The sequence below is a fragment of the Pongo abelii genome, chromosome 4 (assembly GCF_028885655.2).
Source record: "Pongo abelii isolate AG06213 chromosome 4, NHGRI_mPonAbe1-v2.0_pri, whole genome shotgun sequence".
Lineage (NCBI taxonomy): Eukaryota > Metazoa > Chordata > Mammalia > Primates > Hominidae > Pongo > Pongo abelii.
The window spans coordinates 168,144,616-168,171,861 of record NC_071989.2 but is presented as its reverse complement, the minus strand read 5'-3'; the positions used below and the strand labels follow the sequence as shown (position 1 = coordinate 168,171,861).

Genomic DNA, 27,246 nt, shown 5'->3' with positions numbered 1-27,246 from the left:
GGTAACTGCTCCAGATGTGTCTTGTCACCATCACTACAGTGTTACTTCACAATGGTGCACAAAGAACTAAGTTCATCCCAAAGGAACTCCTCCTGTGACATCTGATCACATGGCATATAGGAAGTTGGTTAATTAATAAGCATTCAAATGATGAAGAGTTGAAATATTATGAGGCTGCCAGACAGAGCTGAAACTTCCTTAACTTAGTATTTGCTATAATTTGAATGTGTCCCCCAAAAGGCATGCATTGGAAATTTAACACCCAACTCAACAGTGTTAGCAGGTGGATCTTAATGAGAGGTGAGTAGGCCATGAAGTCTATACCCTCATGAACGAATTAATGCCTTTATTGCAGGAGTGAGTTCCTTATAAAAGAGTACCTTTGGTCCCCTTTTCTCTCTCTTTCTCTCTCTTTCTCTCTGCCCTCCTGCCATAGGAAAATGCAGCAAGACCCTCACCACATGCAGCCCCTCGATCTTGGACTTTCCAGTCTCCAGAAGTGTGAGCTGATAGATTTATGTTTACTATAAATTACCCAGTCTGTGGTATTCTGTTACAGCAGAACAAAACAGACTAAGAAAGAAAATTGGCACTAAGAGGTGGAGCTGTTACTATAACAAATACCTGAAAATGTGGAAGCAGCTTCAGAACTATGTAATTAAATGAAGCTGAAAGAATTTAGAGGAGCAGGCTAGAAAAAGCCAAAATTACTATAAATAGACTTTGAGGATGATGCTGGTAAGGGCTCAAAAGAAGAGGAGCGCTATAGACGAAGTCTGAAACTTTATTTAAGCCATCATAATCAGAATGTTCATAGAAATATGAGCAGTAAAGGCCATACTGATTGGGCCTCAGATGGAAATGAAGAATACCTTAGAGAACACATGGACACGGGAAGGGGACCATCACACTCTGGGGACTGTTGTGGGTGAGGGGAGTGGGGAGGGATAGCATTAGGAGATATACCTAATGCTAAATGGGTGCAGCACACCAGCATGGCACATGGATACATATGTAACTAACCTGCACATTGTGCACATGTACCCTAAAACTTAAAGTATAATAATAAAAAAAAAAGGAAAAGATTAAAAAACAAAGAAAACTGGAGTCATGGCCATCCTTGTTGTTAAGTGGCAAAGAACTTGGCTGAATTGTGTGCATGCTCAAGAGCTTTACAGAAGGCAGAATTTAAGAGCAATGAACTAGGGTGTCTGGTGGAAGATATGTCTAAGCAAAATACCGAAGGAGCAGCATGGCTTCTCTTAACTGTATAGAGTAAAATGCAAGAAAAAGAAATTATTTAAAGACAGAATTTAAAATTAAAAGAGAAATAGAGACGTGGAGGACTCTCAGACTGGCTATATAGTAGAGAATAAAAAAAGATTTTTTTTAAGAGAAAAAAAATTTTTAGGAAACCAAGGATGTGCCCAAAGGACCATTTGATAAGGAGATTAGCATGGATAGAATAAAGCTGGAGGTTATTCATCAGTACAAGGGGAGAATGACCCCAAAGACACATGAGAGATTACTGATGCAGACCTTCCTATTGCAGGCTCAGAATGACAAGGCCTGGGAAAAGAAAATAAATCAAAAGAAGGGCCTAGGGCATCCACGGGGCCTTGGCTCCAGGCCAGGTCAAGTCTCTGCTCTCCGAATTCTGGCACAGCACCTCAAATGGCAAATCTTAGCAGTATCCATGTGGTGTTAAGTCTGCAGGTACACAGAATGCAAGAGCTGTGGGGACATCGCTACTTCTACCTAGATTTCAAAGGATGTCTCAGATAGCATGGAGGCCCAGGCAGAACTTTTCTCACGGGCAGAGTCACCGCAGACAGCCCCCACTAGGGCAATGCCCAGCAGAACTTTGGGATCAGAGCTGCTGCAGAAAGTCCCTACTAGTCCTTGTGGAGCCATGAGAGTAATTTCACCCCCAAGACCCCAGAACTGTAGAGTCACCACCATGAGATAACAGCCTGGGGGAGCTGCAGGCATGAGATTTCAACCCCTGAAAGCTGCTGCACAGGCCTAGCTATCCCTAATCCCCCACAGAGGCAGGGTTGCCAAGGCAATGGGGGACCAACCCCCATCCCATTATACCCAAAGGTAGGATACCTAGTGAAAAAATATTATTCTTAAGCCTTAGGACTCAGTATTATTCACCTTAATTGGGTTTTGAACTTGCCTGGGACTTGTTTCTCCATTCTTCTTTCGTATTTCTTCCATTTGGAATGGGGATGTCTATCTTATGCCCGTTCAACTAATGTATTTTGGAAGTAGATAATCTGTTTGATTTCACAGGCTGACAGCTGGAGGGGTTTTAACTTAGGATAAATTGTGCCTTGAGTCTCACCCATGTCTAATTTAAATGAGACTCTAAACTTCGAACTTTTAAATTGGTGCTGAAACAGTTAAGATGTTGGGGCTATTGGAATGGAATGAATGTAGTTTGCATGTGAAAAGGACATGAGTTTTGGGGGTCAGGTACAGAATGCCATGGTCTAAATGTGCCCTCCAAAATTATTTGTTGGAAACTTAATCTCCAATGCAACAGTATTTGGAGGCGGGGCCTAATGAGAGGTGATTGGGCCATGAGGATCCACCTTTCATGAATAGATTAATGCCATTATCACAGGAGTGGGTTTGCCATAAAAGGGTAAGTTTGGTCCCCTTTTCTCTCTCTCCCTCCCTCTCTTTGCCCTTGCACCTTGGGATGATGCAGCAAAAAGGCCCTTGACAGATGTCACCCCTCAATCTGGGACTTCCCGACCTCCAGAAAAGAGTTGATACGTTTCTGTTCATTGTAAATACCCATCTCAGGCATGCTGTAATAGCAGCACAAAATGAACTAAGACAGTATTCGAGGCATGCCACTCTTTATTCTCTTTCCAGATCTGAAATAGCCCACATTAATTTCCCCATCTGTACAATGAAAAGCAAATGATCAGCAAAGTCTCTTCCAGCCCTGATAATTTAGAATGTTTCTCTTTGACACGAGTTTCTTCCTTCAGTCAAACTGATCTAATTACTGTCCTCCCTGTCCCCCACTGCCATCTACATATAAGCCCCAAGACATTTGCCTTTGCTTATATTGGTTCTCCACCAATAATGCTGACATTTCCTCTCTGCTGTTTGAAATACTAGCAGCCTTCAATAACCAATAGAATTTCCACTTTCACTCTTCTTCCTTATTTTTTCCAGCTGAAAAAAACTTGCCTTTTTAAAATTATTATTATTTTTAGATGGAGTCTCACTCTGTCACCAGGCTGGAGTGCAGTGGCACAATCTCGGCTCACTGCAATCTCCACCTCCCGTGTTCAAGCCATTCTCCTGCCTCAGCCTCCCGAGTAGTTGGGATTACTAGCGTGCGCCACCACACCCAGCTAATTTTTGTATTTTTAGTAGAGACAGGGTTTCACCATGTTGGCCAGAATGGTCTCGATCTGCTGACCTCACGAGCTGCCCGTCTCAGCCTCCCAAAGTGCTGGGATTACAGGCGTGAGCCACCACACTTGGCCAAAAATGTCCCTTTTATAAACTCTTGGGGCATTTTCTAATCCAGGGATTGGTAAACTACAGCCTACAGGCCAAATGCAGGCCATTGGCCAAATGCAGGCCATTGGCCAAATCTGTCTGTTTTTGTAAGTAAAGTTTTACTGGAACACAGCCATGCCAATTCATTTACATACTATCTCTGGCTGTATTTTGCTATAATGGCTGGGTTGAGGGCATGTAACAGAAACAGTGTTGTGGCAGGCCAGGTCTCCATTAGCCACCAGAGCAGTTAGCCTTCACCAATACCTTATTGTCACTCTGATGAACATATAAGTAAAACATTAAAGAACTGGAGAAACTGGTGCCTTGGTACAAAGGTTAGAATGTGAAAACAAGTCCATTAAGACCCCACCTGGGCTTTCTCAGACCTTAGAGTTTAATTAAAATAATGGAGGTGTTCTTGCACACCTTGTACCAGGACCTACTTTAGATTAAGTAATTGTTCCAAGCCTCTGAAGTAATTTTCCAGACCCCAGGCCCCACATGTGGGCATATCAGAGGCATTTAAGCCAGAGCAACTCCATCTTGAATAGGGGCTAGATAAAGTAAGTCTAAGGCCTACTGTGCTGCATTCCCAGGAGGTTAAGGCATTCTTAGTCACGGGATAAGATAGGAGGTCCGCAGAAGATATAGGTCATCAAGACCCTGCCAATAAAACAGTCTGCAGTAAAGAAGCCGGCCCAAACCCATCAAAACCAAGATGGCAATGTGAGTGACCTCTGGTCGTCCTCACTGCTACACTCCCACCAGCACCATGACAGTTTAGAAACATCATGGCAATGTCAGGACGTTACCCTACATGGTCTAAAATGGGAAGGCATGAGTAATCCGTCCCTTGTTTAGCATGTCATCAAGAAATAACTATAAAAATGGGCAACCAGCCAACCTTGGGGCTGCTCTACTTATGGAGTAGCCATTCTTTATTCCTTTACTTTCTTAATAAACCTACTTTCACTTTACCCTATGGATTCGCCTCAAATTCTTTCTTCTATGAAATCCAAGAACCCTCTCTTGGGGTCTGGATTGGGACCTCCTTCCAGCAACATAAGCACTAGAGAAAAACCACTAATTTTGAGTTGGTCTGGTGAGTTACTCCAGCCTTCTCCCTGTAACCAGTTGCAGAAATAAACTCCCTTCTTTCCCAGTCTGTCTGCATCTCGTTATTGGACCACGAGAACAGGCAGCAGGACCTCGTTCTGTCCGGGAACAGTGTGGCTCATATACTGTTTAAATATTTACTATCTGGCCCTTACAAAAGAGTTTACCAACCTGTAGCTAACCTATGCTTCTCAAACAAGAAGATCCAGGCTGAGATCCAAGCAGGAGATATCTGAATCCACATGGTCAACGTTGTGTATCTTCTTGGAGCATCAATTTTACTAGAAGACTAGGAAGAAAAAATAGTTAACAGACTATACATGTAGACATTTAATAGACATTAAAGCAAACACATTTATATTATGGAGTAGAATCCAACATTTTGAATGAAATTATGAGTTAAAATCCCAAATGTGACCAAAATTTCAAGCATAGGGAGGCCTCTACACATTGTTTCTGTTCCTTTACTGTTAAAAATATTTTTGTATAGCCAGGCGCAGTGGCTCACGCCTGTAATCCCAGCACTTTGGGAAGCCGAGGCAGGCGGATCACCTGAGGTCAGGAGTTTGAGAACAGCCCGGCCAACATGGTGAAACCCCGTCTCTACTAAAAATACAAAAATTAGCCAGCGGTAGTGGTGTGCGCCTGTAATCCCAGCTACTCGGGAGGCTGAGGCAGGAGAATCGCTTGAACCCAGGAGGCGGAAGTTGCAGTGTGCCGAGATCCTGCCATTGCACTCCAGCCTGGGGGACAAGAGCGAGACTTCTTCTCAAAAAATAATAATAATAATAAATAAATAAGTGAAATATTTTTGTATAAAATTTTAGAAAACACCCATGTATGCTATTTAATTTGTGGTGGAAGTGTTGCAGAATTTTGCTCCTTAGTTCAACTAAAACCGGGTTCTTGTCACACAACCAGGAAGGATGAGGCGCGCGGACACACTGAAGGGTGCTTAGAGAGGAATTTGTTGGGCAAAAAGGAAAAAAGGAAAAAAAAAACTCTCAGCAAAGCAAGAAGGGATCCTGCCAGCGGGCTCCCATCTCGCAGACTGAACACCAGGCCACCACACAGAAACTGAAGAGGCCAGGCTCCTCCCTCCTGCAAACTGTGTGAACTCCCCCTGGCTCCAACTCGTGCTCCCAGGGCGCAGGCCAGTCGGAGATTCTCCGGGGACCCCTTTTTATCTGCCTAGGAATTTGGCCATCTCAGAAGTACATTTCTTCTGAGTTTTTGTATTCTTGCCACTTCTGGCACGGTGCTTGACTATAAGAACTCCAGAAGGGCTGGCATTATTAACATAAATCCTAAAAGATCTTTACCTATCAGAACTGCTTAGAGGAGTTCTGCATGTAGGCGGAGGGGTACACCAGATGACTCTGCCTGCAGAGGTCTCATACTCTGTGGCTTATTAGTGCCTGTACTGTCACTATGGCAACAAAAAGTCTAATAAGATCTAGTTAAATTAATAATATTCATAGCAATGTAATCACTAATATAAAATTCAAATTAGTTCTTCCTGAGCTGAAAACAGAAACAATCTTTATATGAATGAACTAGTGATAACCTCGTTGTTTTGTTTTATTTGCCTTTTTCTTCTCCTTTAACTGATTTATGTATTTCGTAGGGGAATGGAGATATTAGAAAGTTTACCGTGTCCTTGACTACCGGCCCAACCACTATTACCATCCCACCCCGTATCCCTCATCCCAAAGCATCTCCCTGACTTCTGAGGTCTGAACAATCACTATTGGAACAGTCACCACTGGGTTTTGTTGTCTGTTGTTATCTTTGTTTTGTTTTTGAATGCAAATGTGCCTAGGAAAGGATAACATGTAAAGTTACCAATCTCTTCTTAAGACTCGGCTGATGGCTTTGGCATTGGTTGAGGATGGGGTGAAGAAAGGCAGTCCCAGCCTCTGAATCAAAGTCAGGTCTGAGGCCAAACCCCCAATTCTGCCATTGACTTGCTGAGCTACTCTGAGTAATTACTTGCCACTGCTGCACCTCCATTTTTCTTTCCTGTAATATGAAAGCTGGAAACTAGGTGTTCTCCAAGAGCTTTTCCAGCTGTAAAATTCTACAGTTCAAGGCAGCATAATTAATGGAAAAATCAAGGGCACAACCACACGGATAGAAACTCAAAAAGATAAACCTTTGGGAGGCTGAGGCGGGCGGATCACGAGGTCAGGAGATCGAGACCATCCTGGCTAACACGGTGAAACCCCGTCTCTACTAAAAATACAAAAAATTAGCGGGCGTGGAGGCAGGCGCCTGTAGTTCCAGCTACTCGGAGGCTGAGGCAGGAGAATGGCGTAAACCTGGGAGGCGGAGCTTGCAGTGAGCCGAGATAGCGCCACTGCACTGCAGCCTGGGCGACAGAGCAAGAATCTGTCTCAAAATAAATAAATAAATAAATAAATAAACCTGATTGGAAAAGGTTACAGAATTACTTGTACAGCATAAAACCACTTTAACTTTTTAATTTAATTTTTGGAATAGGTAACATAGTCCATCCACATGGGCTATCTCAAAAAAAATTAAGAAATATATTTAAAAGTCTTCTCCCATACCTCATACCACCCCTCTTTCCGCATCCCACATGCAAAACTGCTATTAGGTTTTGCATGTAAACTTTCAGTTTCTTTATGCATATGCAAAAAAATTAATACATAGGCTTATTTTCCCCTTCATTAGCACAAAATATAGCATGCTATATATATTCTTCTGCACCTTGCTTTTTTTTTTTCCACTTAACATGTATTTGAAAACTTTCCATATTAGTACAGAGAGTGCCTTCATTCTCACTTACAACTGCATATGATTCCGTTACAACAATGCACCATACTTATTTAATCATTCCCTGTTAATGAATATGTGACCTGTTTCTGGTCTTTTTATTACAAGCAATACTGCAATGAATAACCTTGAACACATGCAGTTTTGAACATGTGTAAACATATACCTATCTGTAGATAAATTATAAGAAATGGGATTTCTTTTATAATTTTGTGCATTTGCCATTTGCTTTTTTTTTTTTTTTTTTTTGAGGCAGGTTCTCACTCTGTTGTCGAGGCTGGAGTACAGTGGATCAATCATAGGTCATTGCAGGCTCAAACTCCTGGATTCAATCAATCCTCCCACCTCAGCCTCCCAAAAGTGCCAGGACTATAGGCATGAGCCACCACACCTAGATTTGTGCATTTGCATTTTTGATATATATTGTCAAATTGCCCTCTACAGAGATTATACCAGTTTACTCACCACAATCAAAGTTTAAGTGCCTCTTTCCCTCAGCCTCTTCTATACACTGTTATCAAATCTTGGGTATGGACTGATTTGACAGATTTTTGAAATGCTATCTCAATGTGAAGGGGGTTTTTTTAGTGATTTTTTTTTTTTTTTTTTTTTTTTTTAGAGATGGAGTCTCATTATGTTGCCCAGGCTGGCCTCTAACTCCTGGGTTCAAGCCACCCTCCCACCTCGGCCTCCTAAGTAGCTAGGGCTACAGGAATGCACCACTGCACCCAGCTTCAATGTGGTTTGAATTTTTTTTTTTTTATTTACTCTTTTTTTAATGAATGAGGTGGTGAATCTTTTCTGATGGTTAATAGCCATTTGTATTTTTTTCTCTGTAAATTAATACTTTAAGCTCTTTCTCATATACGTAAATTTTTCAAACATGCATACTGATTGTTTATAGCCATGAACATGCATAATGAAGGGTGGGAGGGAAACTCTAACCTCAATTGAGAGGCTGCTGCTGGCAAGGATGGCAGGCGGGTGGGACAGAGCAGACAGCAGAGACACAAAGGGATTATTGATGAGGGGGTAACATTTTATTTCTTAAAAGAAAAAAAAGCACATGAAGCAAGAAAGAAAATTGAAAAAAAAAAAAAGGAAGCAAGGGAGGGAAAGAGAAGACAAGCTTTAAAATCAGTAAAGCTGGGCTTGAATCTCAGCCACAACACATGCTCTGTGGCCTTTCAAAGCTCTCATAACCTCTCTCGTTCTCAATTTCCGCATCTCTAGGATGTAGAGAATTTAATGACTAAAGATAATCCATGTAAAACCATGATTAGCAAATCTTTGTTGCTAAACAGTCATATTACATTGTTAATTTGATTATTATTCAAATGTATATGATGCCTCGAGCCAAGAGAAAGGGTCTGGTGGCTTTTCCTGGCTCAACTACCTTTTTCCTGTTAGGTTTCCCCAGGGGGTAGCCTCTTGTTGGTGACATCACGCCAGCGGTTTCACCCTCTCTTGACTATTTTCCAAATGTCCTCCCCAGAGCTGCCCCTGTTGGTGTAACTGGCGTGACTGAGAGAAGCAAGGATGTGCTTGGGGTAGGGCTGGGAGGGGGAGTTTCCTCTGTGTCGCAACCACTGTTTCCAAAAGCCATGACCTCTGTTAGCTGTGAGATTTTGGCTTCCCGTTGTGGCAACATCTGTAGAACCACATCCATGGTTTACCTGCAGCCTAAAACGCCCTGGCCTCGGAGGAAGCTAATACCTCTTTTTCCTTAGTTTGCATTACCTCAACAAGCAGTAGGCTGCCCCACCACACCCACCACACCCCAAAGCTTCTTGATGCCTTGTTTTTCCAAAGCCTCAGAGACACAGAAAAGTTATTTCTTTGCTGTAAACTCCTTTTATCAGAACAGAAATGATTAGAGCAGTGAATTTGGTACACATCTTTTTCCATCTTTGGATTATTTTCTGAATTGAAATGGTTTCTATTCTTTTTCATTATTTTGATCCTAAAACATCAGAACACTAGAAAGGAGAGAAGAGAAAAGGAAGAAAAAGAAAAAAAAGAGGATTGCCGAGGCAGAAAGAAGAAAAAAAAATAGGGTTGAAACAGATGGTGTCCTGGCAGAGTCACTTCTTAGGCCCTGGAGAGAAGCTCCAGAAACGAATCTAAAGGCCTACGTCGGACACCACCAGGTCCTTCCTTAGTGGCTGAACCTTTGCTCTCAGAGACCAAATAGCTCTTGTATAGCTAACGCCCAGCTATAAGTGAGAGAATGCTGGGTGAGCTTAAAGGAACACCCCTTCTGATAACATCTGGAAGCTTCACCAAACCAGCAAAGACAATGTCCTTCAATTATAATTGCAGCGATGAACCAATAACCCATCAACCAAATCATGAAAATCATGGAGAAAGGAATTACTGTTTTTCACAGAGGTGAAGATCGCTTTATCTTTGGCAGAATTGGTCTGAAGGGAAATTGTAAGAGACATGAAATTTAACTTTCCTGGCATTTGTGAATATTTCTTCTTTTGATAACCTGGATTCCATGAAACCAGGTACCTCTTTCTGTAGCATCCCTCGCAGGCCTGCCAGCACATTTACTGCCAGTGCCTCACCTCTCTTGCCTTCATCCAAATTTCCCTTTCATTGGCCTAGTTTTCTGGAGCTCTTTGCTGGGAGACAGACAACTGCCTGTTCTGAGAAACCATTCCATTCTAAAGTGATAATGGATGCTGCAATAGGTAGAATAATAACCCCTCCAAATACATCCATGACCTAATCCCCAGGATCTTTGAATATATTATGACATAGCAAAGGGGACTGTGCAAATGAGATTAAGGTTAAGTACCTTGAGATTATCCTGCATTACCCAGGACAGCCTAATCCAATCACATGAGTCCTTAAAAACAGGGTCGCTTTCCTTAAAAATGAGTCAGAGAGGTGACAAGAAAGAAGAGTTTCTGACTTTGAAGATGGCAGAATTGGGCATGAGTCAAGGAATTCAGGTGGCCTCTAGAAGCTGGGAATGTCCCTCAGTGATAGCCAGCAAGGAAACAACATCTCAGTCCTACAACCAGAGGAACTGAATTTTGCCAGCGACCTGAATGCACAAGGAAAGAGATCCTCCCCTAGAGCCTTCAGTAAGGCACATACCCCTGCTGACGCCTTGATTTTAGCCCAGTGAGACCACATCAGACACATAGAACTGTAAGAGAATAACTTTGCATTGTTTAAACTACAATATTTGTGGAAATCTGGGGGATTTTTTTTCTAGCAACAGTGCTAACATGAGACTCAGTCAGTAGGGATTTCAGTTTGTTTTCTAAAGCAACCATTACGGTACAACATGAGGGGGGAAAATGTGTGCATTTTGGAGCAAGCAAGTTGTTTTGCCACAGTTTGTGGGCAGGTGTGTACACATTCACCTGTTCCATAAATATTTATGGAATGCCTACTATGTACCAGGCACATAGCTCCCTACACATATGCTTCCTTTTAGATCATGTCTATATAAGTGGATTCAGTCAGCCAGCAAGTCCACAAATGTTCACTGAGCATCTACTATGTACTAGGTACAAGGACAACTCAATTGGGATTCATTGAAAGGTTCTTTAAGCTGTGTGCCTGGGGAGCCTGAGATTCCAAATTATGCAAAGTAAGATTGGAACCAGACAGCATTGAAGTCTGTTTTCAGAACAGCTATGAGATATTGTTGTCTTCCTTTTATAAATGAGAAAACTCATGCCTAGAGGGACTAATTGACCAAGTCACACCATCAGTAAGTGATGGAGCTGGAATTTTTTAATTAAAAACGAGTAACAGGGCCTGGCGCATTGGCTCACACCTGTAACCCCAGCATTTTTGGAGGCTTCAGTCCAGGAGTTCAAGACCAGCCTAGGCAACATGGTAAAACCCCGTCTCTACAAAAAGTACAAAAATTAGCTGGGCATAACATAAACGCATAACACAAAATGTACCATCTTAACCATTAGCCACTTTAAGCATACATTTAAGTAATGTTAAGTACATTCACATTATTGTGCAACCAATCTCCAGAACTCTTCTTATCTGGCAAAACTGAAAGTCTACACTCATTAAACAACAACTACTCATTCCTCCCTCCCCACAGCCCCTTCTAACCACCGTTCTACTTTCAGTCTCTATGAATTTGACTTTTCTAAGTACCTCATATAAGTGAAATCTACAGTATTTGTCTTTTAGTGACTGGCATATTTCACTTAACATGTTCATGTTGTAGCAGGTCAGAATTTCCCTTGTTTTTAATATTCCATTTTGTGCATATACCACTTTTTTCTTTTTTTTTTTTTTTTTTTTTTTTTTGAGACAGGGTCTCACTTTTTCACCCAGGCTGGAGTGCAATGGCACCATCTTGGCTCACTGCAGCCTCAACCTCCTGGCTCAAGTGATCCTCTCATCTAGCCTCCCAAGTAGCTGGGACTGTAGGTATGCATCACCACACCCAGCTAATTTTTGTGTTTTTTGTAGAGACAAGGTTTCACCATGTTGCCAAGTCTGGTCTCAAACTCCTGAGCTCAAGTGATTCACCTGCCTCGGCCTCAGCTGGGATTATGGGCATAAGCTATCACGCTCACCCTATATACCACATTTGTTTATCATTCTTCTGTCGATGAACACTTGGATTGCTTCCATTTGGGGGTTCCATTTTGTCAACAGTGCTGCTATGAACATGGTGTGCCAATACGAGACCCTGCTTTCAATTCTTTGGGGTGTATACCAATGGAGATGGAATTTGAAAGCAGATCTCTCTGGCTCCGACACTCATTCTCTTTCCAGGGTGCCACACACCCTAGAGGGAAATTGTGGCTTGCCATGCTGCAGCTAACCAGATACAAAACATTTTTTGCTCCTATTCCATTCTACATGGATCAGATCAAGCTAGTTTTACTCTATGATTATCCAGTGATAAAAATACAACCTGATATACTGCACTAGGAATAAATTTCAAACTCCTTGGTCCTAGTGATCTGGCCCGTGCCACCTTTTCCAACCCCATTTCACACCACTTGCTGTATTTGCTATGCTGTGTGTATTTCTATCCCTCAACACACCAAGCTTGCTCCCACTCCAGAGCCTGTGGATTTGCTATCCATTCTCCTTAGGACTTTGCGTAACTGGCCCCTTCTTTTCATTCAGGTCTCAGCTCAAATATCACCACCTTGAAGTGGAGGCCTTCCAGATGACCATTTGTAAAGTAACCCCTTCTATCACCATCTATCAAATTACTCAATTTTATTTTCTTAATAACTAGCTAAAACAATTTATTTGCTTTTGATGTTTTCTAGTTCGTTATCTGACTCCCTCAGAAGAATGTACTTTCCACACAAATGCTACCCATCTTATTTTCCTAATATCCCGAAGCATAGAACAATGTCTGGCACACAGTGGTGCTTATTAGAATATTTGTCAAGTAAAGGAATGTATAAGAATCTTCATTGTGACGTTGTTTATCATATCCCCAAAAAACCCAAAATAGTATGAATGTCCATCAATGAGAAATGGTTAAATAAATGAGGTACTTAATATGGAAATTTCTACAGTCATTAAAAAGTTGAGATGACCCATTATTAACAAGCAAGAATGTTTTCAAGATACGGTTGATTTTTTAAAAGCAAGGTGCGAAACAATAAGTATGCTATAATTCAAGTCTTGTAAGACATCAAAACTACATGTGTACATGAATGCTTGGGACTATCCCATGTACGGGTGAAAGGGAGGGCTCCCCTTGGCCCTCTGAGGATTTGCTGAAATACCAACTCGCAAAAGGCAGGTTAATTGGAGAAAAGGCATACAAATTTATTTAATGTGCATACACAGGGGACTTCAGGATGAAGAACAAAGATACAGGGGAAATTGTCCATTTCATAACAAAGTATGAACGGCCATGTAGAAATAGGATTAGGGAAAAAAAAAAAAAAAAAAAAAAAAAAAGGTCTAATCTAACGCTAATAGACTGAGCAGGGAAACCCAGCAAGGCCTGTCTGTCAAAGTTCTTCTTGGCCTTTCTGAGCAGCATTCCTTCCTTCTGGGAATGGGGCAGACCCCTCTCTGGAATGGGGGTCAAACAAGGTAGGTCAGATAATTTCTTCATGGCCAGTTTTTACACAGAAAGGCAGAGGGGAACATTGGAGTAATAATTCTAGGTTTTGTGGCTGTCTTTGGAGAAAAGGGGTTCTGGTTCCTATGACCTACCTTGGGAAAAAGGGATTCTAGTTTCTCTGGCTAGCCTTGGGGTAGAAAGGGGCTGAGAGACAGGAGGGCAGAGGTCAGAGAAAAACTTTTTGGCTTCTGAGGCCTTTATTTTGGGGTATTGTTTTCTGAGTCCCAACACCCACCAGCAGTTGTGCCTGGGGAACAAGATTACAGAGAGTAAAGAGATATTTCCCATTTTTCATTTCATACACGTTGCATTTCAGAATGTTTCACTATTAGCTTCAATTGCTTTTGTAATGAAAACAATCCTATTATATTTGCTGAAGTCTTTAGACAAGGAATATACTGATGTTTGCAATTAGCTTTAAAACACAGTACATAAACAATACGATGGGTTGAGAGATGGATAGAGGATTAGATAGATGAATATGTGATAAAGCAAGGACAGAAAACTATTCATTGTAGAGTTCAGATGACAAATAGATGGGTGTTCACGGTGCAAGTCTTTCAACTTTCTGATTGTTCAAAAATGTTCATAATAAAATCTGGGGGTGGAAATCTTACTATTCTTGAATGCCTACCATGCGTCAGACATGCACTGTGAGTTTCTTGAGTTCATGTTCATGTTGCTGCAATGGCACCTAAATGGCATCACAGGCCATTGTCGTGACCGCCCCCCACCCCCCCGCCGATTCATGCTGCTAGTTATGCCACAGGCCTCTTCGTCCTAGAAAACCAAGACTCAGCAGCAGAGCTGCCTACATTTGGATGTGGTGTCCCTGTACTGGACAGCCCAGTGCCTCAAGGGAAGATTGGGTCAGAGTGTCAAAGAATCTGTGTTTGTCCAAGTTCTAGCAGAAAACAAAGAACATCCTCAAAACAGTCAACTGGAGACAGTTTGCCGAAGGCACTAAATTCAGAGGTGTGGTAGAACTAGGGAGCAGCTGGGGATGGAAGTGCACACTGGGAAGACATTACTACCCCTAGGCCTAAAGGGCTGGGAAATTGTAAGGTTTCTAGAGCTCAGCCAATGGAAGCCATGGGCACAGGAAACAGACACTTCCCAGGATGCAGTAAAGGGGGCACTGAGGGATTAATGACCCTGCTTCTCTCTTTTCCCACACTCCCTTCTTCTGCTAGTGCCTTCCATCACCAAACCTCACAGGAATCCAGAGAGTGGGAGTGGCCAAGTGACAGTGGCTTTGGAGGTCAGTATTCCAGAGAGCAAGCTGGACAGAGCATGAATCTGGGGACGGAGCAGGAGCATGGATGGGCAGTCAGAAAAAAAAATAATAATAACAAGGGCAATAATCTTACAACTGGCAGAGACTTGCATCCAACTAATCTTATAATCCATCATCCAATACAAGTCATTTAGAGAAATGGGCCAGGCACAGTGGCTTATGCCTGTAATCCCAGCACTTTGGGAGGTCAAGGTGGGTAAATCACTTGAGGTCAGGAGTTCAAGGTTTGGCCAACATGGTAAAACCCCATTTCCACTAAAAATACAAAAATTAGCCTGGCGTGGTGGCACACGCCTGTAATCCCAGCTACTTGGGAGGCTGAGGCAGGAGAATCGCTTGAACCTGGGAGGCGGAGGTCGCAGTGAGCCAAGATCACACCACTGCACTCCAGCCTGGGCGACAGAACAAGACTCCATCTCAAAAAAAAAAAAGAAGAATGAAAGAGGTTATTATTAATCATTCTACCAAGTCTACAGGCAAAGCTAGAACTGCTACTCTACTGTCATCATCTATTTCAGTCCCTCAATTTGCAGATGGGGTCACTGAAGAGACCCAGACAGACAAGGTGACTTGCAAAAGGTTGCACAGCAGGTCAGGGGCAGAGGTAGAAAAAGTCTCGACTGCTGACATGCAGGCTGGGGCCCTTGATTTTTCACCACTTGGTCACAATGATCAGGCTCAGCAAAACACCCCTTCAGGCTACTACAATATGCTCAGATGACTCTGGGGAAAGGACAGCTCATCTGTGTGTCCCAAGAAGCATGTGGTTTGAAGCTCCTTTTTTTCTCATATTTTTTTCTTCCCCCTTTTTGTGGTCAAATACTGGGCCGGCTAGAGGGGAAGCACTCAGGTGTCAGTGGGGTTTCGCTGCTATTTCATTACATAAGTGAAAGCCTGAGACCCAGGGAATGAAATGCAAAACAGGGCCATCTGACAAGCTCTCTGGCTCTTCCCTGAGGGGCTATAGGGCTGCCTCAGTCACCCTTCATGGTGTCTTCTTGTTTCTGGGGACAGGCTGTTGAGACTTCTGGGAAATACCCGTTCAGTAAATTCCTCATCCAACAACTATGACTTAAGCATTTTTTAAGTCGCAGGCACTGTGCTATATAAGGATGATGAGAAAGACATGGTCATTGCCCTCATTAAAAGATCCCATTATAGAAGATAATAGGATATTACGGGTGTTGGTTAATAGACATATATACAAATAAATTAATTACAGACCAAAGCACTAGAAGGGAAATAGAGTGCTCTGAAAAACAGTAATAATGGCCAACTATTAATGTCATCCTTTCTCCAGAACTGCTCCATAAGGTACAAACAATTATTACTTCCATCTTATGGAAGTGGGAACTGTGGCAGAGAAGTCAGGTGATTGCCCAAGGTCAATTCACTGGTATGTGTCAGAGCCGAACTTGAACCCATGAGTGGTGTTTCAGAGCCTGGGTCTTAACCACTGTCTATGTTGGGGAGCATGTACTTAGAAAGGCATGGAAGGCCCTTCCAAGGAGGGGGCAGAAGAATGTTCTAGGCAGAAAAAGGAGCAATGGTCAATGTACAAAGTGGAAAAAGAGCCTGGGGTGCTCAGTAATTTGTCAGAAGGCCTGGGAGATTGGGGTGGGGGTTGGATTTTACTCTAGGTGCACTTTACAAAGTGTCTTTGCAGACATACATTTTCCTAGGTTATCATCAGAGAGCCTGGTAATCTCAAGTGGGCAAGGTATTATCCATGTTTTACAGAACAGCGTACATTGTTTTTGGGAACTCAGGGCAAAGATGAGACTGGCCCCTATGACTTTGGATTCATGTCCAGCGCTCTCTCTATGCGACCCCAGCTCAGGAACAAGCCACCCCTATGGTTCCTTAAGTACAATGCACCATGGTAATGCCAGCTCCTCTTGTTCCCTTCTCTGCCTTCTCCCACCCCAGGATTCACCTCTCCAGCTGCCTCAACAACTTAATTTCTAGGGGAAGCTGATAAACAAATCTGTGCTCATTTGCTAATAGGTAACAAAAAACCCTGTTGGAAACCTAGAGACAACTTGTCTTTACATCCCTGTGAGAACTTACAACAGCCTTTCCATTTTTCCAGTCATAAGATCAGCCTCAAGCTATTAGACATTTCCTTCTCTGCCAAAGAGGAAGTCATTCATTGATTAATAGCCTATTCCCAGAGGAATCTAGCCAGAGTTTGAGCCCAGGCTTCTGGTTAACAGGTGGCAGTTTGCAGATGCCAATAAAACAAGCATTGTTCAAAGCACCTAATTCCTTGTCTGTGAATAATGATCTCCTCAGCCTCAGAAACCAGTCCCAGGAGATCAGAGCAGCAGGCTCCACACCCCCAGGGCTCTCAGCCCCTCAGCATGGCCCCAAACACTGCCTTCCTCTCTGCCTCAACTAGTACCATGTCCTACCTTGACCTTGGGGCCCAGATGCCCCAGACCCTTCACAGCTCCCAGAGCACACCATGTGACAGCCTTCCCCACCTCCTTCCCAGGCTGTCTCCTTCACACCTGTGAAACATAACCCAGAGACGCCTCACCCAGGAAGCCTTCCCTGACCGTCCCGCCTCTTCTCGGTGCTTTCATAATCATAATTCTCCGAGTGCCTAGGACATGCTGCACACTCTGTTACACACTCCCCAGGGATTATCTCAATCTGATAGCAATTTAGAGACACATCCTACTGTTTTATCATTGAAGAAACCAAATCACAAGCCTGCGCCCATAGCCAGGCAGGGAGTGCTGGAGGGAGAATACACACCCAGGATCATCACCCTCTGACATGCTCACCATCACGACTAACATTTATTGGGCACTTACAGCATACCTCCCATAGCCATAAGCCCTTGACATACATTTTCTCATCGAATCTTCACAGTAATCCTACACAATTTAGTCACTATAAGGTATGTGTTATTAGTACATCCATTTTGAAGATGAGAGAGGTTTAATTATTTAGCTAAATCACACATTCAGCAAAGTACACCACCACAATGCACTGAAATTGCCCAGATTAGCTGACACAGCTAGTAATTTACCCAACATCCCTTCTTCTACTCTTTCATAATAACAAAGACTATACTGTTAGAGATGACAATGTGCCCAGATTAAAAAAGAAAAAATAAAGGCTAAACAAATTATCTCCTATCCTCCTTTGCAGTTAGGGCAGGCAATGAAACGTAAGTCAACATCACGGGATACGGGCCCTAGGAAAGCGATTTAAAGAGGGTGTACTCTGGCCAGGCACCATGGCTCATGCCTGTAATCCCAACAGTTTGGGAGGCCAAGGCAGGTGGATCACCTGAGGTCAGGAGTTTGAGACCAGCCTGGCCAACATGGTGAAACACTGTCTCTACTAGAAATACAAAAAAAAATAGCTGGGCATGGTGGTGGGCGCCTGTAACCCCAGCTACTCGGGAGGCTGAGGAAGGAGAATCGCTTGGACCCGGGAGGTGGAGGTTGCAGCGAGCTGAGATGGCATCATTGCACTCCAGCCTGGGTGACAGAGTGAGACTCTGTCTCAAAATAAATAAATAAATAAAGAGGGTGTACTTGGCTAACACCATTTTGCATTTCCACCTTTTTCCCTCCTCCTGCTTGAGACATGCAGTGTGGATTTCCAACAGCTGTCTTATGACTACGAAGCAATCCTACTAAACATTACCAAGCAGAAGAATCAAAGGAACTTGGGTTCCTGGTGACATCACAGAGCTCCCAAACCAGCCCTGGGCCACCCAGCTCCAAATTTCAAGGAATTTGGAAGAAAAAGAGACTCTTATTTAAATCTCTATTGTTTTGATTCTCTATTACTTGAAGCCAAATGCAATTCCTCACTCATTTACTTTGCTATGTGTCTGATGACCTGTCCCCTGAGCTGTGAGGTCCTCAAGACTGAATATGCTGCCCTCTTGGTCTCGGTACCAGTGTCCCTAGCACAGCACCTGCTCATTGTAGTCACTCAAATCAACCCCTTCTTGCCATTCTACTCCCCCTACCCCTGCCTGGGCAAAGGAGGTCGTGTTAGGAAAACAGACATCTCCCCTTATATGAGAGGTAACAACACCAAATTAAGGGAAGGATGAAGAAAAGCATGAAGGGAAAGAAGGTGAGTCCCACCTGTGAAGCAGGGGACTGGGAAGGGCCCATGCTGGCTGAATGCCAGAGCTCCACTTGGTCTTCTGTCTCAAGCCATGGTGATGTCATTTCCATGCCTGGGAAACACAGGGCCAGGAGCCAAATCAAATCTGGAGAGTGGAGTCAGCAGAGTACCTGAGCCAGAGCTCAATGTCAGCTTATGCAAAACAGCCAGCATCCCAAGTGTTGCAATTTGAGGTGCTCTGAGGATGGCCTCATGCCCACTGTCTCCACCAAACCTGAAGTCCCTCCACAAGCAGCTGATGCCAGTGGGGTGAAAGGCTTCCCATGCTGTGGCCCCGGGACAAGTGCACTGGCTGTTGGGGAAGTCAGCTTCTCAGAGGCTCAGTTTTCTCCTCTGCACAGTGGAAATAATACTGCCTTCCCCTGCTTCCATACAGGAGCCAGGAAGAGGATCAAGCATAAAAATGGACAGGAAAGCCCTCTTATAAACACTGAACCTTTACACAAACCCAAGGTAATGGGTGTATATTTGTTTTTCTGAGGTGGCCTCTGCATCCACAAATGTGGAAGGTTCCTTCCAGATCCCAAATACTACATTCATTATAATCTTTTTCTACACTCAAGTGTAAGCTGCTAATAAAAGGTTTTTTCTGAAAAAGACATCTTCTGAAATCGAAAAGGTGGGCATAGGGTGGAGATCCATAGCAGTGAAAAGAGAAAGCCAAGAGAATGGAAGACAGATGCATGAGAAGGAGACCATGCTGTTCACATAATCTGTAGCCCTGGGATGGTGGAAGGAGGGAACTAAGATGGATTGGTTGGTTTGCTTGTTTCTGGCTCCTCTGGAGATGAAATATTCAAGCTATAGGTGATCTTCCTTAGCTTAGATATTTACAAAACATTAACTTAATTTCTTTAAGGGAGTGGGCCTGGGAGTTTGAGCAGATGGGAGGAAAAAGGACTTTTAAACTTTATGCCTTTCCAAATATTTTTGTTTTTACCACAATGCATTTTTTTTAACAAGTTGGGCTGATCACAAGGTCAAGAGATCGAGACCATCTTGGCCAACATGGTGAAACCCTGTCTCTACTGAAAATACAAAAATTAGCTGGCCATGGTGGTGCATGCCTGTAGTCCCAGCTACTCAGGAGGCTGAGGCAGGAGAATCACTTGAACCCGCGAGGCAGGGGTTGCCGTGAGCTGAGATCGCACCACTGCCCTACAGCCTGGTGACAGAGCGAGACTCCATGAGAAAAAAAAAAAAGTACTTATAGGCAGGGTGCAGTGGCTCACACCTGTAATCCCAGCACTTTGGGAGGCCGAGGTGGTAGGATCTTTTGAGCCCAAGAGCTCAAGACCAGTCTAGGCAACTGAGCAAAACCCTGTCTCTACAAAACATTTTTTAAAAAACCAACTGAGCCTGTAGTCCTAGCTACTCAGAAGGCCGAGGTGGAAGGATCACTTAAGCCCAGGGACTAAGGATGCGGTGAGCCGTGATCATGCCACTGCACTCCAGCTTGGGTGCCAGAGTAAGACCCCTCTTTAAAAAATAAACAAACACACAAAAACAAATGAAAAATAAAAGTATTTATGTGTTTATTCAGAGTTTAAAATGTGATTAACCAAAATATTCATAAATGACTTTAAGATTGCCTGGGTTTCCACATCCCCAGCCCCTTCATGGGGCCACCACATGATACAGAACTCCACAGTGTTTAGCCCAATAATTAGGTTCTGGCCATCATATTGATGCCACTATTAAAGGGAATTGAGGCTTGCTCACTTGCCAGTTCTGTCCAGCCCTGCCCCTGGCATTGAGAAGACCAAGAAACTGCCCCTAGGGTGTAGTTGCAGGGATGCTGAATTCCCATCATTTGTCAATTTCCCATGGGTCCAAGATCAGAAGGGATATGCTTTAACCCAATGATAGCATTAAGTCATAAGAGGAATTGCCCATTAGCTAATTTATCCATTAGCAGAGGTTAGCTTATCTGATTACCTCATTGCCACCATCGCCTACTCCTGCCAATAGAAAGCAGAACCTGAAGGGAATAAGCAAGGGATGTGCTCATTTTTATGTATGGCAAAAAAATTTAAAAATTAAACATTAGAGCTCAAAAAGACCTGAAGGATGATCTAGCTAGGAGGCTGTAAACTGGAGAGCTCTGGCTTTATGTATTTTGTTTACCAGTGTAGTGGTGTTTTCTTTGAATCTGAAAGTCTTTATATGCACTTTCCCTCTAATCATACTCCTCACCCAGTTATTCTATACCCAACTGCCTCTAATAGTTATGTTATCTGCTTTGTTTCCAGAGTGACCGTGCCGGGTCTCGAGTCCAGCCTTTGGTACCCATCCTGGTACCCTTTGGTTAGGGCTAAGAATCTAAAGGGATTAACAATAGATGCACTCAAGAGGTTCAGGGCACCCAAAGGAGAAGGAGATACAAAAATAAATAAACAAAAATAAAAGTTGAATGAACAACATAATGTCTCTGAATCTCAGAAATCTCTGAATATCTCCTATAGAATGGGGTTAATACTGCCCAGCCTACAGTTGGGAAGAATCTAATCAGAGAAAGCTTGTGAATTGCCTTCTCTTATTTTTAAATAATATTCCTGTCCTTTAAAGAGTGGTCTTTAAAGAATGTCTCTGTCCTTTCCTTCCCAGAGGACTCAACATGCTCTCCAACACTCTTGCCTCATGATTCCACAGCCCTTACCTAAAAAAACTAGGTAAGGAGCAAATATGATCGGGGTGTTCCAGAGAGGTGAGCCAAGGCAGAGAAAGTGACCTGTCCTTCGTCACTTGGGCAGGTGCCTCCATCCAGCAGGCACCCACTTAGCCCATAATGGCAGTTGGAGCTATGTCACCAATCCCACCCAAAACTTGGGCAGTGGAGGTGCATGGTCTTGATACCACTCATCTTGGTAATTAATTCCACACAAATGAGCTAACGGAGACGAGTCATCACACATATGCCAAAAGCTTGCTTACTGGTTTTTTTCCCTGCTTTTTTCTTTTGGCAAACGAAACATTCCCTCAGCCTGACTATTGGCCTCTAGCTTGTCCCTCGGATCTGATAGCTGTTGGTTCATGGACTCCAACCTGACCTGTCATTTTAGCAACCTAGCTAAAACTTCAGTCCATGGGGGTAAAATGATCATTTGATGGCATAAAAAGCCACCATCCAAGGGCGGGCCACAGTGTGGCCTTGTGAGCTGGGTGCCCTAAAAGACTGTCCAGTTCCAGTGAGCTGCAGAACTCCTGTATCCTGACCCCATCTGTTGTTGGCGAACATTAATCTGACTTTAAATGACTAAGTAATCACATCAAAATAGAAACCAAGGTGGCTGGCCCCCGTTGAAATCTTGGCATTTTGGTCTCTAGTAAGCAGTGACCTTCCATCTGAGCCCACCTCTTTCTTCTCTTCTCTCCTCACGATATTATCTTTCTTTGGATTTTCCGTGGAGTTTCCTTTCTTAGCATTTGGTTCTTGGGTTTTTATCACTTTACACTAATTTCCTCTTTGTCACTAGCTTAAGACCTACCCTTCCCTCTGCCTCTGCCTCCTCCACATTACTCCTTCTTCCTCCTTTTTCTCCTCCCTGTCTCATTTCTGTAAGCATTCCTAAAACGCTTCTACTTTCGATAAGAATTGAAGAGCCTGTCAAAGAGAGAGAGAAAGTAGAATTTATTAGTTCAAAGCAAGAACTTTGATGGCAGCTCTGAGTGTGACACCAAGATTTGCCCTTAGCAACTGTGTAGCTTTGGGCACATGATCTAGCCACCCGGTGCCTCAGTTTCCTCATCTGGACAACAGGTATAAGAACACCCATTTCATGGGATCGAACATAATGCTGTGTATGTAAATGGCTTTGTTAGCAAAGAGCCCTACCATATGATATATTCTAAATAAAATTTAGCTTAGAAAAAAAAGGGTTCACACAATCTTTGCTCTCTATCATGGTTTAAATCAATAGGGTCCCAACTACGTTCATTAAAGAACTAAAGCTCCAGGACTTACCTGGGATGGGCTGGATGACAACAGGATGAGCCCTAATTACCCTCCTTTTTTTTTTTTTTGAGATGAAGTTTCACTCTTGTTGCCCAGGCTGGAGTGCAATGGCACGATCTCAGCTCACTGCAACCTCCACCTCCCAGGTTCAAGCCATTCTCCTCCCTCAGCCTCATGAGTAGCTGGGATTACAGATGTCCGCCACCACACCCATCTAATTTTTGTATTTTTAGTAGAGATGGGGTTTCACCATGTTGGTCAGGCTGGCCTTGAACTCCTGACCTCAGGTGATCCACCCGCCTCAGCCTCCCAAAGTGCTGGGATTACAGGCGTGAGCCACCACGTCCGTCCCACCCTCCGACTTTTAAAACAGTTTCTATTTTCTCTCTTTTGCATATTGGATCTCTGAATAATATCCTGAAAAATGGATTCCATTGCCATGAAAATTTTTTCTTAAATTGATTTAAATTGATTTTTTCACTTGTTCTTTTGCCAGAATTCTTCTATCTTTGTTCACTCCAAATGAGAAGTACCTGACACATAGAACCTGCAAAGTCATTGTTCCACTCCTTATTACTTCCTTGCAATTTGAAGCCCCTCTATTTTAAAAAGTATGACTGACATTTCTTTTCTGTAAAGAAGCGGTAGAGGAGTTTAGCCCACCTGTCAGACTCTCTTCGGAGATCTTTTCACCAGCCTCCAACTATCGGATAGTGAAAGACGGTTATTAGGTACTTGGTTTCATTTGAAGAAAATGGATTGCCCATTGTCTTTACTATTTGAGAAATTTGGTTACACCCAGGATTTCATGCAAGAACCTGTGGTAGTGAATTGAATCTGACAAACAATTCCACGTAGTAAGTAATATTGTTTCACTACCTTAAAAAAATTATCTTAAAAAAACAAAAAGGCAGGGTGCGGTGGCTCACAGCTGTAATCCCAGCATTTTGGGAGGCCGAGGCAGGCGGATCACCTGAGGTCAGTCGGGAGTTCGAGACCAGCCTGACCAACATGGAGAAAACCCGTCTCTACTAAAAATACAAAATTAGACAGGCCTGGTGGCGCATGCCTGTAATCCCAGCTACTCGGGAGGCTGAGGCAGGAGAATTGCTTGAACCTGGGAGGCAGAGGTTGCAGTGAGCCAAGATCGTGCCATTGCACTCCAGCCTGGGCAACAAGAGTGAAACTCCATCTCAAAAAAAAAAATTAAAAAAAGAGTCTGACCTTATTGAAAACAGATCAGAGATAAATATTGCCTTTATTCTCTCAAGGGTCACCTAGAGGTAGACTCACCCCTAATCCCCCACACATTCACCCCCTCCCCCGTAGCTGTGTTCACAAATGTGTACACAGAGTTCAGTGAGATTCTGTGCTTTTGGCAGGGACGTTCAGATGCCTCTTTCCTGCTCCATATCCATTTTGCATTCCCCATTTACATCTCGAATATTTTACTGAGGGAGGTGGGAAGTTATAGGGAAGGGGCCTAGGAAGAAGAGAGAAAAGAAAAGAGGACAACTAAGATGGAGGCTCCTCGATCCCTCCATCGACCTGGTTGTGAGCCCACGTGAAAGTGAGTGTGATTGGGGTAAGCTGCTATAGGATAAATGTTCATGAAAGATGATGTACAGACAGAGCTGCCTCAGGACCCAGGAAACCAAGAGGGACGTTTGATTGAAAGCTCCAAGACAGCAGAGCTCAGAGCTCATGACAACGTCATGGGTCAGTGTATTCCCAGTGCCCAACGCATTGCTGACACATCGTGAATTGAATCTGACAAAGCATTCTCCATACTAGGCACATGCTAAGACACACAAGAAAGAGCTGTTGAATGAATAAATCAATGAATGAAAAAATTATCTGGAGAAGAGTCATTCTCCCTGCCTCCCCCAATACCTGTTCCACAGTAGTCCACATTGGAGCTGATGGCCTCTCTGCTTTCCCTCCTGTTGACAAAGCCATCCTCCACTGCAGCAAGAGTGATCAATTCAAAATATAAATATAAATATAAAATGTAAATCAGGTCTTCTCATTCCCCTGCTTCAAATCTTAGGACTTAAGATGTAACCAAAGCCTTTGCCTGTGTGATGGGGTAGCAGCTAGCTCAGTGGCCCCTCCCTGGCCCTCATCCCTTCATTCTCTATACTCCAGCCACTGTAATCTTTCGCTTGTTCCCTGGACAAGCCAAGCCCATTCCTGCCTCATGGCCTTTGCACTTGCTGTTCCATTAGCCTGGAACACTCTTCCCCCAGATCTTTAAATGAAAAGATATTTTCTTATTATTCAAACCTCCGATCAAATGACACCTCTTCACAGAGGCCTTTCTTGAGCACCTAAAGTCACTGTCTATTCATTTGTGATCACATCATCATTTTCTTTTTCTTCATAGCATTAAGCGCTCAGGAATGATTTTGTTAATTTATGTGGCTTCATTATCATTGTCAGTCTTGTACATTCTAATATAAACTCTTTCTCTATGTTGTCTGCAGCTGATGATTCCCCAATGCCTAGAACAAAACCTGGCATACAGCTGGCCCTCGATAAATATTTTCTGAATGAATATTATTAATATTATGAAATTATGAATATGTATTATGCAGCCTTGGCATCCTGAGGGCTCTGGGCAATACCAAGTGAATTTTCCCAGAAGTTTATGCATCAGAGGCAGCAGATAGATGCTTCAAATCGATGCATCAGGAAGAAAGAAAGAAGTGTGAATGATGACAGCTGACATTTATAGAACATTTATTACATGCAGAGATTTTTCCAAGTCCTCAATGTTTATTATCTTTTATAATTCTTGCAGCCACCCCTGAAGCGAGGTCAAATTATTATTTCTATTTTATGGATAAATAATTGGAACAGAGAGGGGAAGCAACACCCCCTAGGTCACAAGGGTAATAAATGGAAGATCAAAGATGTAAATCCAGACTATTCACCACTACACTACACTGCTTCTCTCAAACTGACTTACCGAGAAGCACACCTTCCCTGGGTGGAGGCTAGCGGAGGCAGGAGAAGTATAAAGCAAATCAGGTATTGATATCAGTGTGAACACAGAGGTACCTCCAGACTGGTGAAGCCTGAAGTCCAGGGCGTACATCATGGATGGTCTCACGCTGAAAGGAAAATGCTCTGGAGTCTGCCACTTAGCCCTCCAGCAAAAAACACGTCTGGTTAAATTCCAGGTCCACAGCTGCAGCAGTGCCTCAGGCAGTCCCTCTGTCTCCATTTCCGCCCCTGAAGCTCAGAGCCTGAGAGCCAGACCCAACCTACAGACACAGTTTGCTTCATACTCACAATGTGGCCTATATCACATATTTTTTTAATTATAATTGTGGCCAGCCTTTAAAATAGCTACTTCACATTTAAGTTCAGTTTTCCAGCTCCTCTCTAAACATCACAAGAACTGTGATGCCCATCTTGCTTTCACATCTGGCACAATCAGCTGGATCTGAGGAGCGACCTGCCTCTGGGAAAGAGCATGCACCATGGGTTCACTGTGGTCCCCACCCCTCCCTAGCTTGTCCTCAGTCCTGAGCCTTGCCTCCCTGTCTATGTGTATTTGTTTACATGTGCTGTGTCGAGCCTGGGCATTTGAGTTCGTGATGTCTTGTGGGCGTTCATTGCCACACCCCTGCATCCCTGGGACTGCTCTGATGGGCCTCCTGCTTTGAGCCTCACATGGCTACAGCACCATCCTTCATAACGCCATCAGATTCCAGCATGATCCCAGCCACCTCACCAGAACTCAAACTTGAGCTCATCCTTGGCACTGCCACTTGCTATGTGGCTTGTCCTCTCCACCTCAGTTTCCTCATCTGTAAAATGGGGAGAATAATAATAATAATATCCATTGTCTTCATTTGTCCCTGCTACTATAACAAATTACTATATACCAGGTGGTTTATAAATAGCAGAAATGTATTATTTACAGTTCCGGAGTCTGGGAAGTACAAGATCAAGGCTCTGACAGATTCCATGTCTAGTAAGCCTCTGTTTCCCCACAGACAGTGGCTTCTTGTTGTGTCCTCACATAGTGGAAGGAATAAGCCAGCTCTCTGGAGTCTATGTTATCAGGCCACTAATCCCAACCAGGAGACTAAAAGTCTCCACCTCCCAACACTCTCACCTTGGGGGTTAGGAATTCAACATATGAATTTTGGGGAGACACAAATGTTCAGACCACAGCATCTACCTTGGAGGGCTAATGAAGATTTTAAAGAGTTACAAATTTCTTGGAATATGTGTGACAGAAGACCTAAAATTAAAACCCCAATATTATATGTT

The 27,246-nt window shown here is 43.3% G+C and overlaps 1 long non-coding RNA gene across 2 annotated transcripts; it reads left to right on the top strand.

Annotated features, from left to right (window-relative positions):
- The first annotated feature begins 25 nt into the window (after nucleotides 1–25).
- LOC129059597 (uncharacterized) lies at nucleotides 26–21,438 on the top strand. 2 transcript variants are annotated; one of them, XR_008525592.1, is made up of 4 exons: nucleotides 26–300; nucleotides 14,740–14,807; nucleotides 19,381–19,457; nucleotides 21,257–21,438. It is a non-coding gene; the product is annotated as an uncharacterized LOC129059597 (long non-coding RNA). The 2 variants fall into 2 exon arrangements; XR_008525593.2 differs by lacking the exon at nucleotides 14,740–14,807 and having other exon boundaries at nucleotides 77–300.
- Nucleotides 21,439–27,246: the final 5,808 nt, after the last annotated feature.